Genomic DNA, 18,557 nt, shown 5'->3' on the forward strand with positions numbered 1-18,557 from the left:
CCTGCCTTGAAGGTAAAATTTCAGTTTCTAGTATATCTGTAGTAGAAGGAAGTAGTGATCAGGTAGATTTTTATGGGATCACTATATCCAGGTTACGGTGGGATATGATGGATGGATGGGGTGGGCAAAATGGATTTATGTTGTATCGTCAACGCAGTGCGTTCTAATTACCTTCACCGACTGATGGTTTCACTTTGCCTATTCGAAGTTATGCAATTGCCCGTAGCTAATGCCTCGATAGATTTGTTCAATCGAAATTATTGTCATGTTTTCTATAATTGTGTATGGAATGGGGCTGTGAAGCCCTTTTTCGCGTTTGAGATACGTCGACTTCGATATTTGAAGATATATACGTCAACATCGAAATCAATCAGAACACTGCCTTAACCATTGATGGTCGTCGTCAGATATTGTGCATGAATTGATGTCACAGTATTTCATTCATACTTGCACTTGAGATATTCTCCAATCTCCATACGAACAAGAGATTTGCTCGTTTCCTATCTGACGATTTAACAGGCTTGTCTCTGGTTAATTTTGGATCACTTTCCTTTCGTTTTGACGAGAACGCTGGCTGGAAAAAATTTAAGTCTTAGTACCAAGTCAACGATCGCTTTAGCAGGTTGAGGGTTGAAACGCTTTGTTACCGCGTCCTTGACGGCTTCACAAGTTTCTGAATCTGAAGATTTCAGATGGTAAAAAAAATACATCTAATCCCCAACATTACATTGTTAATGACAGTGCGGAATCAGTGTGATAATTGATAATGAACTGCCAAAGTTAGACGTGAACTTAAAACTGTATGTAGAACCATGAACCTTCTCAGAAGTCATGAACGTGAAGAATCTGTGAACAAATGACTTTTCAACAGTTTAACCTTGACTTATCATCATCATCATCATCAACATTTCAACAATGCACGTATAACATCATTCGACTTTTCAGGGGTTGCAGCACCATCAGGAACCAGTTCACAATTTCCAAGCTGGTTCCGCAGTTTGTTCCAACTTCCGGGACACTTATAATTGGTTTCCAGAGCAGAGGAGTGTGGCCCGCGGAACTCCTAGTACGACACCCGTAAATATCCGGAGCATTAATTAGTCTTATAAGTTGGTCGTCTGGAGGGCACTGCGGTGGTTTTGCCCAGCAGCGGGTGGGCCAGTCAGAATCCTACGAACGACGTTGGATCCTTTATACGTGTTTAGCTCTTGAGCCTTCGGACACGCTCCGCGGAGTTTCGGTCCTATCAGAAGCAACTTCCTCATTACTTCACCCCCTCCACCGACCACATCTGCATCATCTTATTCACCCTGTGAAACTGGCCTCCCACAGCACTTTGCTAACGGAGCTCTTGTAGAAAATGAATGTCACCGGTAATTTTTGTCACACAAAACGTAATGTAAAAGGAATTTTTGCCTCATCCTCAGATTCCAACAGAGAAAGAAGGACACCGTCGAGCGATGGTTATTGGATTACCAAAAGGACCATGCTGTGATGGGTTGTCGTCGACGCAATCCTCCTCGTGTATTACGGATCGACCGAGCTCAGCGTTGAAGCAGTACCATTAATTAACACCTGCGTCAATGTATGACGCGCATCCATTTGCGCACGTGGATAGATTCACCTGTGTGGAGGTATCCGGTCAGCCGTGATCACCTGCACACTGTGTGTACCTGAGGGTGGGCAGGTACTTTGTCGGTAAATGCTTGACGCTAAGAGCTATTATTGGACATCCCATAGCATCCCGCAGTTCACAGTCGACTGGCATAAGTCCCCCGCTTTAACAACCTGCGTAAACCTCCGTTAAACGTTACCCAACGGACATTCGTGATGTTGCCGCAGATCCTCTACTGAGCCGATAACACTATAAGCTATCCGGTGTATTTAATTTTTACGGGATTCCGAACCACGAATTAATTACCTCACGCTAATCACTTCTTGTTACAAACTCCAGACACCCCAGCGGGAATACATCGTCGTAATTAAGCTGCCATCCACCTCCAACCATTATCACTAATCAATTGGTGTGTGGATACAACGGATTTTCAGAATAATTTCACTGGACTGGAAAATTTGAAGGGTATTAATGATTTCTTAAGAGTACGATTGAGCTCGTTGAAGTCACGAAAATTTTTTTAAAGAACATTGCAAAAAATTTGTCGTTTGAAGAATAAAACGTATCCTGGTAATTGAAGATCTGAATACTCTGAATACTCTGAATAATGTTTTTGTCTAAGAGTTTAAATGGTATCTCCGATTTACTAAACCGCAAAGAATGGTGATCTTGAACAATTTTGTTCCTTCTATTGGACTTGACAGATTTTGTTACTTGGGGAAAGGACTCAGAAGCTTCTGAAAAATTTTAAGAAAATGCGCCAGTTTTCCGTGATTTTCAACAATTTTAAACTACTTTTGAAGATGTGACGGATTTGGAAACTTTTTTGTGGAATTCACAGATTTTCACACTCTTTTCGCTACTATCTCTGTATCTTGTTTCCTAAACAATCATATCATCTTCGTTCGATACTTGCTGTTAAAAACAATCCGAAAATCGGAGTTTCACATCGCAAAAAATGTATCAAACCAACTACAAAGTTGGTTTGCCATGTATAAATAATTCATCCAAATAGAAATGTCGCCAAAATCCGATTAATGAAATATTCGATACTGACAAATCATCACACTGATGAATCATAGACTCCTATTATTATTATCTATTGAAGGTCCTACAAATCAGGTTGACTAAATGGTGATATAACATATTTGGACGGTTAAAAGATAAGGTACCAGAACCTACAAGGATATTACGGCAGGAAAATTCATGCTTAAAGCCTTTGAGGATGAAATAATAAATTGGCCTTTGAAGACGAAAGATAAATTGGGTTTCGAATTCCACGGAATAATTAAATTAAACTAAACTGCTGGAGGACTACCGTCCCGGCAATTTTCGGTCGAGCAAAAAGCGAATGGATCTTTCTTCACCACCTATTCAACCAAGCCCTCGTTCTTATCGTGGCGCTACTGCCGACTTAGCTCACGCCCCTGTGGCACACTAAATTAGCGTAAAATTAATTGGAAACGCGGCTCGCAATGTACGGCATCGCCTAAAGCCTGATAAGCTGTCTTTACATACAAGTTGGTACGAGGAATGTTTACGCTACCATCAGTGCTAGGCGATGCCCGCCGAAAGATGTCGGGATTGGAAGATGATGATCACGATCAGTAAACAACACGGTAGCTGATAACAGGATCTGATAATAATTTCCGATCCTGCGAAACGAGTCGGGATACCAACTGGATCGGCGTTACAAAACGATCAAGAAACAGCGGTCTCCTTAATCAGTTTCTCACCTCTTCTGCCGACTGGGTTGAGGGGATCTGGTAAAGTGATTAATTCGCTATGGCACGTGAGAGACTGCAGTTCTCCGCTACGTCGCGTCGTCGTCCCGAACAAATCGGAATTTCATCTCAAGTGTCGCGAGTAGATTAACGGATTAGGTTGCCCCACTTAATCAGGCTGAGTTTAATGGATGATTGTACCGGCCACTAGCCACTGAACTCCATCGACTCTATTCACGATTAGCCACTTACTAGATCTCTGTGATTGCTTGATTGGATTACTGCGTTTGGCTAGCCTGCGGCGTCGTCCAGCACCTCGATTCTCATCGATCCCCAGACCCGATTAATTCACGATTAGAGAATAGCTGTTTGCTGCGATCCACGTAGGTTAGGTAACCGTTAAGGTCTACTAATGCTGATTACCTGCACTTGACATTGTTGCGGAAAACATAAAAAATGCTATGAATTTCACACGGTGAAGTGATACGTCATGCTCGATTCTCGGGACTGAAAGCCTTGTAATCCCATATGGTCTTACTGTGTTTCCAACAGAATATCCCGCTGCATTCCTGAAGGCTGAACAGAGACCGATGGCCTTTAGCTCGCTGTATAAATTCTCACGAGAAGCTTTTAGTTTCTAGAATCATTTTCATATGAAGTCTCGCAGGAATTCACGGATTTAAACGTGCACTTGATACAGTTCTTGAATTTTGTACACCGTCCATAGCCCAAAGTTAGTTTTCTCCCTCTCTGTCTCCTTCTCTCTTCAAGCCGTTCGCAATCCTCGAGAGGCTCATCTTAAACCAACTTCCCGAATTTCTTGAATCTCAAAGATTGCTCAACTCTCGCAATACGGGCTTCAGGAAGGATCATAATACCCAGACACCTCATCTCCACATTCCTGATGACGTGAGGTATACAATCGACAAGATAAAAATCTCTGTACTGGTCCTCTTTGACTTCTCTCAGACCTTCAACACGGTACCTCATAAAGTACAACTGATGAACCTCAGAGGGCTCTTCTTAACTTCGAGGATGGCCTCAAGCTGATAGCTCCAAGGAAAGCTGATTAAGCCTCTGCTGGTGTGCCACAGGAAAGATTGCTTGACCAACTGCTTTTTCCATCTTTATAAAGGATTTGCCAGGAGTGCTAAGGGTATCTGAACATATAATGTTCGCTTATGATCTTCAGATCTATACCACTAGTTCTGACCTGCAGACCTTGCCAGAGGGGTTACCGGGATGATGACATCGAGATGATCGGAACCTGGGCCTTCGCTAACGGTCTTCAGTTGTCGCCGAGACCAAAGCGATGATTCTGGATCTTAAGGACTACTGCAAGTGTATTGACCCAACATCTGTACCCAAACTTAATTCCGATGATACTCAGCTCGGGTACGAGTCCGTGGTTAGGAGCCCGAGTGTCATGTTCACGCCAAAACTTGACTATGACATGCACGTCAAGTAAATGGTACGCAGAGTTTGAGCTATTCTTCACTTTCACTTTCTATAACACCATAGACATGCGCTGACACGGGCCATGAGAAAGAACCTGATTGAATCCTTTGGTCCTTTCGTATTTTGATCATGCCTGTGTTGTTTACGACAGTCACTTCCAGGACCAAAATTTAAATCTATAGCCTCACTCTCCACGCGTGCGTCAGAAATTTCTGTGGTGATGGTAATATTGGACACCATAATCATGTCTGCATCGACTAGATTTTGGTTGGCTCTCCGTTGTCAGAGGACGCGAATATATTATTGGCAACCTTACGTATCTTTCATCCAAATTCACAGGTTTTGATATCGATATAAGTGCGTGATCTTCGAATCACCTTCCCCCACGTTCTCTCGCCTGTCCAACCCCATGAACTGAGGCCATGATGAGATATTTTCTCCTCATTGCCACGAGTCTTTTAAAATCACTGCCTCCTCTCACTTTCAAACCTTTTCTTTCATCAACTCTTTATTTAACGCATCGTATGCTGCTCGAACACTGACTAAGCCGTCATGTTGTTTCATTCTAGTCATACCATTCTATTCTTATTCAATTTCATAGTCATTTTCCTTATTCCATTTTCATTGTATTATATTCACATCGTTGAATCTTGTGCCATATACTACCATATTCATACTACTTATCTTTGAATACCACAAGTGCCAAATAGAGTTACACCTCAATCCCCAAATAAACAAATCTAATCTAATATCATCTTTCCTTAGAAAACCTCTGAATCTTTACTTCTCTCTACCTATAACAAGTAACTCAAAGAGTCATACCTTCAATCAGCGTATGATCAAATGATTTCTACCAACTAGAAGCGATGTCGTAATACTAGATTCATGAAAAATCACTTATTTTACTTACCTTGAAACAATTTCGGACATAGAATAATGTGTCCCTTCTTACCAAACCTAACGGTAAGTCTCTCCCTGCATCTGCCTACAACATATAGAATTGTCCTTCAGTCTACAGAGACGTAAGATATAGCGAAGGAATGGCGGGTATTTCGCGGACAAAAGGTGCTCGGCGGTTAGATTTGCACAGCACTGGAATACATGCATATGCAACGTAGAAGCGGTGGCTTTGCTCGAGGCTCAACTTGACCTCAATAGAGTTTGCATAGGCATGCGTTTGATCGCCTGGCGAGAAACTGTTCAAACCCGTCTCCGAACATAGCAAGTCAATCTGAAGGCATACCAAACCAGACACACTTGCACTTCGCCATTCTGAACCGAGTTCTAACTGGGCGCTAATAAACCCTTAATCGGGGTGGAAGAGCTCCTGGACGGGGCGCTAGACTCCGGTCGATCCTGTCAAACGTAAGCGATGTGATCTGAGAGGTGGGAGTCATTGGTCGAGAATTCAAACTGAAATGCAATCATCGACTCGTGAGCAGGTGAGTGTCAGGAATACATATTTAAGAGACTCGTATTCGAAACTTGGGCACAATGGTTTTTACTATACCACGGGGAAGGGGGGGGGGGGGGGGAGATTAAAAATGTTGATGAGTCTTCCATATCACATATATGAATGACCGATAATCTCTTGCGTGGATGTTTGGATGGTGTAACGTATCATGATACTCTGGTATCACGATATTCAGAAGTCCGGATGGAAATTCTTGACTATCTAAGTTCAGATTTATTATAATGTATTTAGCAGTCTTGAGTAGAACAATTTTACTGTTATCATGAAGTGCATAAAGTCTTGGGATACTGATCAAATGTATATAGTTTTGTTACAAGAATGAAAGAGTTACTTCACGAATCGGGAATAGTCCTCAACAATAGGGTAAATGAAAATGATTATTGATCTGGTCAGCACCTGATTTCAAGTTCATCGACACAGTTTTCGAAGTCAATCGGAACAGTGCAGAAAACTGGAAATTGAAATTCCGAGAATGGGAGGAACTCAGTTGTGTTGATATCAAAGTAAGGTTCGAAGTCTAATGAGGAATGAAGTCACGATATGATAACAAGTGAGAGATGACAACTAGACAAGACCAACCTAATTGTTGACATTTCGTGACGTCGTCTTTCCTTCGTTGTCATATCTTCATTATTATTTCTCATTCACAGTGGTTATCTACATGTAGACTTCGAATCTTACTTTCATCAACACAACTGAGCTCCTCCCATTCTCGGAGTTTCAATTGAATCACCCTGTACAGTTACCGAATATTTGACCTTAGAACTGTGTTCTCGTATCCAAGTCGTTGAATAATATCGTATCTAGAACTCGGTCAAAAAAGTCAACAGTCAGTGTGATGAAACACACATTTTGAGCCCAGTCTCATGAGATTTGATGGTGAAATGACAAAATGGGAGCTGATCTGGTTTTCGATTATGAAGAACACTGAAATCTCATTTTGGCGACATTTGTTACCGACCTTTCATGCATGCCGGTAATTTTTTACCGACATTACACGCATACATTACCAGTCTGCACGTAATGTCGGTAACAAATGTCGCCAAAATGAGATTTCGGTGATCTTCATAATCGAAAACCAGATCAGCTGCCATTTCGTTATTTCACCGTCAAATTTCATGGGACTGGGCTAAAAAAAATGTGTGCTTCATCACCGCTGAGTGGCATCATATCGGATAGGTCGATCCATTCAGTGCAACTGTGCAAATTTGGCCAATTTCTGTGAGTAACCAATCTGTAAAATTTTTTCAAAATTTTGAAAAAGTAAAAAGGTGCTCCACTTTTTGCCAAAATAAGGCATTAACTGCCCAAGTTTAACTCTGATCGCTTGAGCGGTATAAGAGTTTTGCATCTCCGTGTTTTCGAGGTGTACAACGGGTCTTTATAAGCACCTTAAGTGATTGAATGTATTTGGATGATTTCTTTTCTGCACAGTGTCCACAGTAAAAGCTGAACAAACTGGAATACGAGAATTTAAACGCGTACAAATATATCTGTGTATAACAATGGACGGTAGTTTTAAAATATCTCGTGCAGAGTTTCCTCGAAGCTGCACGTTATCGGATATAAATTTCGAAAATTCTCCAGATTCCTGGGAGCAGGGTGGAATTTGAGAAATGCGAGATGGTGGCGAAGGAGCGGCCGCCCGTCGAGACCTGTGGCGTCTTTATTACGAGATTTGTGGGGCGAACTCGGGGCTTCTCGTCTCTTGGTTATGGAGATAAATAAGAATCCACGTATTCACGAATCTGCGTCTCAAACCCTCGCCAACGAGTGGCGGACAATGGACTCGTCCTCTCATTCAACAAGCTCTAAGCAAGTTTTCCTATTTAACTTCAAATGCATTCAGCCCCGAGCCGGCTTTGGCAATAACTCACCACTGTACACAGTGCTCGACGATTTCGTCAGACCCATTTCAGGAGAGCAGCTGCAGCTGAGAGGAATTAAACGACTGGTGAGAATGAATTTATCGTTACTCTCGTTTAATTGATCACTTATAGAGAAAAATGATTGGTACGAGAATCAGTTTCCTCGTGTCAAAGCTCATTCATAAGTGTACTTATAACCTTAAAAATTTACACAGATAGGCTGGCTTGTGAGGCAGGAGAATTTGAGTTTCAAGCCAAGGGTTGATTGAAGAGAAAGATTTCTAGATTTGCGATGTAACATATTATTTGATAGCGATAATGAAATAGTAGCAACTAGTTGAATTCACCAGGCGGTATTCAATTCTTCGGTAATAACATGAAAAAAGTATCACTTCATTAAATTCACTAAGTTAAAATCGAGTTTTTGTATATATACAGATATTTTAGTCGATGGAAATTTTTTTGCTTATTTAAAATAACTATTTCATCAATTTTAGGATTTGCAACAAGACATTGTGTTCTACAAGATTCAAAACGGTTAGAGTTTTTCTCTGAGTGTACGTAAATCCCAGAAATCCCTTCGAAGTTTCCAAGCTTTTTTAAGAGTCCAGTGAAACGTTTGGAATCACTTTAAATCTCTCAAAATCCTAAAAATTCCACTAAATATTGAAGACCTCGAAATCTGAGGTACCTAATTATTAAAGCTCTCGTTTTGAATTACATGTATACTCGAATAGGATAACTGATGATAAAGTAAACCGAATAAATGTCAGAATGAACAAAGGGTACGAAGAGTGAGGCACAGCAGAGAACCACTGTAAATATTTTCGAATAAATTATTAATTGTCTTTTGAACGTGCCAAATTAGTGACGGAAGTGATGGACGCTGGGATGAAGTGACACAGCGAGTGAAGTTGCGACGTTAATTACTTGGTGGGTCTATAAGCATGGCTCAGTAATCACCAGCCGTCATTCCACTGAGGACAGTCGACCCTCTTTGGCGTCTGTTTTACGCTAATTGTAAGTTACTTGGAATACCAGGTGATGTTTATTCTTTCGAGGCCACCATACCAGTGTTTGAAATGAGTAATCTCCATCCACAATTTCTCTGGAACCTTATGGTGAAGACAAAGACATTAGAATTTTTGCGTGTGATTGGAAAAAGTAGAATCGACATTTTTTCTGCGGTCTTACTCAAGACACGAGATTATCCCGAGAAATGATCTTCCATGTGAACTAATAATTTATCTTGAATTACAAGATCATCGGAATTCTTCGTTCAGCAGATGGCAAGACAAGAACCTGCTGACTGGGTCCAACGCGTAGTTGAAGGACCGCAACTTAGGCGACTGTATTTAGCACTCAGGAAAAGATTATCGTCTTCTGGAATACATTCTGAATACCAACTGTTCAAAAACTTGATCGAAATTTCATTCGTATTTGAATATGCATGAGAATTTTACCATGACAATTCGTCACGGGCTTGAAATCGACTTTGAATCTCGTTGTTACGTTAAGGTGGTCCTTATTTAGGGTGTTGACGACGTTTTTTCGTCTTTCCTCTAAATTGACTACAAATAATTCAAAAACAAATCCTTGATTTTTTCAAATCCTTATCTCAACTCCAACCCCTTTCCGATTTAAAATAAAAGTTTTTTGTCAAGAAACTATTTTTATCCCACTATGACACTTTTTATATCATCAATCCGTACAGTTGAATATTTTGCCCTTCAAGATTGAACTTACTGCGAAATGGTTTCTATCAATAAATAACAATCTTAGTTTGCAGTATTGGAGTGAAATCGAACTTCTTTCACTGAGAAACATTTGAAATGGAAAATCGTCATGTCTCAAACTCTTGTTTATTGTATTAAGAAGAAAACATAAAATGTTTGTTTAATTTCACAAGAAATATTGTTCAGCTCAATGCAATAAATGATGGTTTTTTCATTCTTGTCATGCTTTTCTTATGAAAAGATCTTGTATTTTGCAAGAATGTTGTAAGTGACGGAGGGAAATGGGAAAGTCATTTTAATAAAAAAAAAAAAAACACATTTTTTTCAAACCTGTTTAATCGCAGTTCGAGACCAAACAGAATCTCAGCAGCAGATTATATCGTATTCATATAGCACGAATGTACATTCAGTATGAGAAAGTTTAAGATGCTTAGAATATAAGCTCTACGTCCAAACTGAGTAGCGTAAATGAATAATTCACGTTAATTTATTGAGGCCAGGGCTTAAAAAAAGTGTAAAGCCGTATCCGTACAAAAAAGTGAACGAAAAAAAATTACACAATTTTCGTGGAACAAAAAACGACAATTTTTAGAATCATAATTTTATGAATACTTGAAGGAATTAAAATTTGAAAAAAATGCACATAATCCGTCTTACATTTCTTCAAAATACTCGAGAATAATCCAGAAAACATGTCAGGCTTCTCATACAACATTTTAAAGGTCTCAAAAATATGCTGTCGACCAACTCTCAAAAATTTATTACAATTTTTTTTTATCGTTGTGATATTTATCTTAAATACAATACCTCAAGCTACGTAAATCTTCGATTACTTTCATAAGTTATTTTTGGCACACAATACAAGTTTAACTCTACGACTTAAAAATTGTTTGATAAGTCGTTTTACCACATTACTACAAATAACTCTCGAGAAGCAGGTGCTGCATTTATTAGCTCTTGAATTATTTTTGAAAGTATAGTGTGTATTAGAGTGTTTTAAAAAATCTACTATTTTTCTACCAAAGATAATTTAAAAATCGTCAGAGTGTCCCTAAACAAAAGACCCCGTTAAAATATGAGTCATTTATGTTATTATTTAAAGATGGCGATTCTAAATTTTATTTTTTCATTCAAATAACATGGGAAAAATATTATCCAAAATTTAGAATTTTATTTACCTTTAATTGGCTTATGAATTCTTTTCTTTTCTCATTTTCTTTCATTTTATTCAAACTCAGAACATCGTCGTTTCTGCTTACCAAAATTTTATTTGGAAAACAAATACACAACCAACAAAAAGTACACTCACATAAGTGTACCACGGTTGGCAGATACATATCGAGCAGAAAAAAATTAGAAAAATTTCACGACCAGCCGTTAAGTCCGACGAGAATTTTTTTCATCCCGATTTAATGAGCTTCGTCCATGTCTTCCCTCCGGCGTCAAGTGATTTGCAACTTTTTTGCAATAAGCTTTAAATTGGAGAAGCGTTGAAGGGCCGAGAGGAAACTTTAGCCGAGGAGCAAGAACGAAGACACGCTGCTGTTGATCGTCATGACCTCGCTAAAAGTAAAATAATGTTTTATCATAAATCATTCGGAATTCTTTCTCGACTGATTATTCGATATCAACATATTAGTTGAATTCATTGTGTGATTAGATTCAAGTTTTGCTTTTTGTTGTCTTTTTTTTGTTTTATAATTCCACTGACCGGGTGACTGTAGAGAAAAATATATTCCATTAAAAATGATCCTGAAGTTGTAATCTGGGTTTGAAATGTATTTAATACCATATAGAATGGTGTAGAGGACATATGAATACAACAAGTTTCATGATTTATTGATAATAATACACAAAAAAAAAACATTCAAAACAGTTAATGTCTAATAATTTTTCATCCCTGTTCTTATTTTAGCAAAAAACCAAACAACTTAAAAAACGAAGTCAGTAAAAACGTTTGATTTCACTCCGTAAGTAGACATTTTTTGTATCAAACTGCCGTTCAAGTATTCACTGAAATTTAATGAAATTTTTCATAGTTTCAGTGCAATTTTGAAAATCGAGATATTTGAGTATGCAAATTTGATTATGAAAAGTCTCATAGTGCGATAGAAAATAGTTTCCTGACGGAAAACAGGGGTAAATCGTAGGGTGAAATTCGAAGTATAAGTATACTTGACTTTTTATCCCTTTAAAGCGATAATTCGTGTATTCTAGGGAAAATGATTGTGGCTTGGGAATGGATTGATTTATTTTATCCTCAACACATGACAATCTGGTAATAAGATGACAATAATGAAAAAGTATTGATTTTCAGCTAAGATTCTTGTCCACCGAGTACTTTAAGGACTCTATGAGAATACATGGGTCAAAATGGTGTTGAAACAAAAAACGACATATAAAAAAAGTGTAAAAATTTCACTGAAGCTAATATGGTTATATTTATCCGAAAAAGTCCGCTTTATTCAGGCATAATTTTGAAAGCACTGCATTTAACGGTCTATATAACGCTCTGAAGACCATCGTTTTCTGGCATCCTGTTCCGGATATAAATATATAAATTATCTTGCGAATGAAAAGTTGTATTTAAACAATTATTTTGTAACTTGTAGGTTGTAAAATGAAATCGTTATAATTCCAAGAATATGACTGAATAAGGCTGCAGTCTATACTTGGATTTTATAAAACACAGTGAGAGTTAATGTTGAAAAAGTATTTTCAAATTGTGGAAAAAACTGGTGAATTTGTCTCTTAACTGAAAAGCTGAAGAAGAAATTGGTGTTGAGTTCACAAAAACGCTCGCGATGTGAAACGAATATATTGACGATTTGGGCATTCGACGTGATTCTGCAGCGAGAAAATTTGACAGACTCGACACTTTTTCGCATACATCGGCCCTAAATCATTTCCGGGTTGATTTAATCGCTATAAACGATAGTGCGTGGTATTCGGGGAGTCACAAATCACGGTTTAAATTCCCATCCGAACTATCGGTGCAGGAAGCGATATGCATCGTAATAGCCGAGTAGAAATCATCGACGGTTGTAGGCAAGAATGGAGTAGCAAACAAATGAATGAAAAAGTATAAGGAAGACCGAAATTATGTGTCAAAAATTGAATTCAGTTGAATTTAAACAGCGCATGAAACGATTCATTGCCCGTCAAAAATGTGTCAAAAAGAACTGGCAGGAGAAATACTGAAATTTGAAAAAGTGTCATTTGGAACTGATCAAGTTAAATTGAGCATATTTTTGTGATTTTTTTACAGAGTACCTTATTTGTTAATATTTTAAAACTTATTGTACGTTATTAAGCATTATTCTAAGAGTATTCTGCTACATTTTCATAAAAAAATATTGAAAATTCAGCCAGTGGTAGTGGTGAGAACTGAGTCACCTCAAAAAAAAAGTAACAAATGTCGCCAAAATGAGATTTCGGTGTTCTTCATAATCGAAAACCAGATCAGCTGCCATTTCGTCATTTCACCATCAAATCTCATGGGACTGGGCTCAAAATGTGTGTTTTATCACCGCCGAGTGGCATCATACTGGATAGTTTAATCCATTCAGTGTAACTGTGAAAATTTGGCCAATTTCTGTGGGTGGTAACCAATCTGTAAATTTTTTTTTCCAAATTTTGAAAAAGTAAAAAGATGCTCCACTTTTTACCAAAATAAGGCATTAACTGCCCAAATTTCACTCTGATCGCTTGAGCGGTATAGGAGTTTTTCTTCCCCGCGTTTTCGAGGTGTACGACGCTTCTTTATAAGCACCTCAAGTACTACTCGAGATTCTCGATTGCTTCAACGTCTGTTTAAACCATACCGTCAAACAATAATAATTAATAAGGCAGGATGTAGAGTATCGTTACTGCGAGGCAGCTAATCAGCAGCTAGGAAATTCTAGTTTGGCTCACTTTAGGAAGATGCGATATGATGTAGAAGTGGTGGTGAAGAAGATTGGGGTACGAGGTTAGCTACTGCTGAAGCCGTACGTCTGAGGAGGCAGTTGCTCAATAAGTTCTTGTTAATGATTTTATAAGAGCTTTAGTGCGGCGTAACCTACCCGGGCATAAAGGAGGCTTTCGAGCTTAGAGGATCGTTGGCGGAAATTGCTTATTCCACGGAGCAATCTTCATGCTAATTTATTAGCCCTCCAGCAACAATTTTATATCCGCTTCTTACTGCTGTTATTTTCACCAAGGAAAGCTTGAGATAGTTAAAAGCCAGACCATCAGGTTCAGTTTATTATTAACGGTTTAATCGTACGAGTCGTGAACAACGAGCCAACCGCAAGGCTTCGCAAACTCTGCTTCACTGTTCTACGCGTTGAAAAACGAAGCGGTTATTATTCATTTCATCTGCCTCATCCACATTCCTTGGTAATTTGTTTCCAACCTTCAGGGCTTCAGAAATTACCCAGGAGACGCCGATGCGCAATAAGAAATAAATAAGTGTGTAAGAAGCACGTCTTCCAACATTTAAGCTCATTTTCCTGATAGTTTCGCCAAGTCCAAAACCACGATCTCCGCAAATGTTAGAACAGATTTGGTTGTCAAAGTGGAAACCAAAACTGGAACGGAGTGACGTGCTCTTCTGAAACTTCGAGGGTCACCGAACGTTAGGTTTATTGCTTATTCAGGCACGTACTGAATACGCGTCAACTGGTCGAAGTCGAAGATCAAAGGTGTGCTCTTCTGATGATACATAATGAACGACTTCAGACTAGGTCCTCTAGTCACGGACAGTCTCTAGTAGGGTTTTATTCCATCGCTTGCTTCGAGGAATTGAAAGCTTTCAAGTCACCAGCTAGACTGAAGGAACCGAAACACTTTTTTGCAAGGAGAAAAAGAGCCTGAACAAAAATTCCACATCGAAAAGAAACGGTACGAAGTATCTTGTATGGATTTTCAACTGAAAATGTGTCCACCAAAAAGCGACGAATAGTCGTTCAACAAGTCACCACAACGATAAGCAATCAAAAAGGTTCGATCTGAACTTGGTGGTCATAGATGAAGTGAAGTGTGTCAAAGCGTGTGTGTGGTAGCAAAATCTATAAGTATAGTTGTGAAATGAAAATCTACTCAATATAACCGGAAAACTTGCTTTAAGACCATGTTGACAGGCAATCTTCTTAAAAAAAATTTTTTAATAAACAATTAAAGTTTTCATAAAAAGTTTCTGTTTCTTAATTCATTAATATGATTCAAGTTCCTGAGGCAAAAACTTGTGCACAAGTGGATGTAAAAGTAAAAAGGAAATGAAAAAAAGCACCACATCCTTCAGAGTCTTTCTTCCAACCAACGTGACGTTGCGTTGATATAATCTATCCTGCTCTAATAATTCTCGGCAGCTTCCTTTGAATGTGAAACTTTTTCGACAGCAACGTCATATTAATTGTAATCTATTTCATGGACACTTTCCTATACCCAGAGATAGTCCTCCTTGGCTCTACCCTCCGTAAAGGAAAGCAATGGATCCATCGAGTCCTGGAATTGAAGGTACGTGTAGCAGCGGGTGCGGGGCGAGATACCGGAAGCTGGTTAGCGACTAATGGGAGAATTATGGTATTACAAAGCATAAATTTCATAATGGACTGCAACGATGTCGTCCATTCTGCATGTGCGCAGTAAGGCTTGGGTTATCTGTTCGACTGTTCAGTGCCCACACACCCTAATGGCCACTATTCTCTTACACGAAACTCCACGAGCCGGCAAGCAACATCATCAGATTCGGTTCTGAGCCTCGAGCAACGTCAGCTACTTCCCTGTACGGACCCTTGAATACCGTAGAGATTAATTGGCGGGTGTTCGGTAAAACAGCAATCACGTTTTCGGCTATAAAGCGATGATTTAAGAACGACGAAATTACTCTCCGCACTTTATAATTAGCAGTCTTCAAATTGGTGGAACGATCTCCGGGTTAAAGTGAATCGAATTATCTTTTTTTCACCCCCTTATAATCCGAACTTATGATTTGATGCTAGTTCGATTCTTGTCAAGTTCGTTACCATCTGGACTCTTCAATGTTGAATAAGTCACGTTTTACAAATTTCATGTCTTATCTTAAACCAGTAACCCCGAATCAAAAAATTCTACCAACTCTGAAAACACCCAATTACCCGTCCACTGAATAGATGACGGATATGCATATTCAAAAGGGTCCATCCTTCCCCGATGTGCATTAACAATGGTTTCTGAGGTAATATTCTGAAAACATCCGGTTTGCTTACATCGGTGTTCTCCTCCTCTGATATCGTCTGCTAAATCTACAGGAACAGGAAGAGCGAAAAACCCAGAACACCGAAATACTGAGGATCAACTGTTAGCGGCCGATTCTGGATCATCGTCACGATAGAATCTCTTGTGAGAAGAGATGAAGAACACCGAAATCTCATTTTGGCGACATTTGTTACCGACATTACGCGCATGCCGGTAATGTATGCGTGTAATGTCGGTAAAAAATTACCGGCAGGCATGAAAGGTCGGTAACAAATGTCGCCAAAATGAGATTTCGGTGTACTTCGTAATCGAAAACCAGATCAGCTGCCATTTCGTCATTTCACTCAATCTCAAAATGCGTGGTTCATCACCGCCGAGTGGCATCATACCGGATAGTTCGATCCATTTTGTGCAACTGTGAAAATTTGGCCAATTTCTGTGTGTGGTAACTAATCTGTAAATTTTTTTTCCAAATTTTGAAAAAGTAAAAAGACGCTTCACTTTATGCCAAAATAAGGCATTAACTGCCCAAATTTCACTCTGATCGCTTGAGCGGTATAGGAGTTTTGCAACCCCGCGTTTTCGAGGTGTACAACGCGTCTTTTGTCGATCATCGTCACGATAGAATCTCTTGTGAGATTTATTTTTTTATCAGCATAGAATTGGATTGGAATTGGATTCTGTATATCGGTATCAGATGCCTTCATTCATAACCTCGAGTAAGCCGACGAACCACCTGAGAAAAAGGTTCAAGAATTCTGCGTGTGAATTCCGAGACGCGAAAACTTTACTCAGAAACATCATAAGTCGGAATCTGTTTTCTAAGACGTCTTCGCCATGCGAAGGAAAGACGAGGCCAGGTTACGCGCTTCAAGCCACCAGGGTTCCTTTCGGAATTACATTCCGGAGCCATACAGTGCTGCTGTGATAAATTCCTAGCTCAAATTCTCAACGAGCTCACTATTTCATTATTTCCAACTTGAAACGGAATATGATCACTGCAATTCATGACCAAAAACGAAAACGCAGAGGAGACGTGCAATCGAGCGACGATCAATGTACTCGCGTTTCACATACGATCGCTTAGAATTTGAATCATCACAGGGGATCCTGTGCTCTTTAGTATCCCGTCAAACAGTGGATCGTTGTTGAGGTTTTGGTCAGGATTTGACCAACCTCAGTATCGCGTTGTATGGTAAGCCCAGATTCAATTACGGGATCGCGAAGCGCTTGAGTCTCCAAAGCTTCGCTCGAAAGCACAATAACCAGACTTTGGACAAACTTTCGGAACAGCTTCGGGACTCTGGAATTTAAAGTTATTCACGGTTCAATAGCTACACGGGAGTACCGGGTGAAAATAACAAGTCAGACGTGTGTGAGGCAGAGAAGGAAGAGAACACTGCGAAAAAAGTAGAGAAAGATGGACGACGATGACAAGTAAAGAAGACCAGGCCTTTAAAGTTCTTTCGTCTGTGTCGCTTCAAGAGTATTTCTCCGTTAATATTGAACCATCGATCAACTCTACTCTGTTGGAATTCGTTCTCTTTATAAAAACAATACCTTCCCCCTTTTCTCTTCCGGTTTCCGCTTAGTCTTCTCATCTTATCCGACTGTTACCGAAATTGAAGAACGTAGTAATTCATGAAGAGTGTTCTTTGGTGCTAAAACATGCATTTCGTTGCGCGAAATTGGAGCTAATGGCGTAACTTCAAATGTAATGATTGGTACGGAATTCTCACTGAATGATCAGGGTACTTTGCGACGAAAAGTTCCTTCGAAGTTTTCATAACCTTGGGACCATGAAAAGACTAGTTTCTGATTATTCGGAACTTGGTTGTTTCGCAAAAGTTTGTTTTCTCGTCAATTTTTGCCACCAAATAATTCGAAAGTGCAAATTGATTGTTTCATGCAAAACACGAGTCAAAATTGAAGTGTATCAAAATTTGTAATATAAACAATATGAATCTGTGGAAAATCAATTTATTCTTTCGCGCTTATTACAGTAGAATACATAATTTCTTGGTCCGACATGTCTTCTGGGTTTTGTTGTTGAAGAATTTATGGTTCAAATATCAACGAAGGTGCAGGAAACAAGAGAAAATCTGAGACTCTACAATGGCTGCCGTTGGCGTGGTAACATCAGCTCGTCAAATATAAATTCATTTTCTACCGTTAGCATAACGAGATTACACAATATCTGGCGTCCTGTTGAACTTCCTTCGACACAACTCGTCTATTTCTACTTCACTTCCAAGATGTTTACTCAACATCTCTCATTATTTTGAAAATAATGAAAAAATTAGGTGATTGTTCTCTAATTATTTGAAGTTGATTTGGGGGGTGGAACGGCAAAAATTCGTCAGTACACTAAATAAGGGACACCTTAGTAAACATTTGGAGTACCAGCTTCCTTCACATTAATAATTCAATAATCATTGTGAGAAACCATGTAAGAAAATCGTA

Source organism: Diprion similis, chromosome 7, assembly GCF_021155765.1.
Source record: "Diprion similis isolate iyDipSimi1 chromosome 7, iyDipSimi1.1, whole genome shotgun sequence".
NCBI lineage: Eukaryota > Metazoa > Arthropoda > Insecta > Hymenoptera > Diprionidae > Diprion > Diprion similis.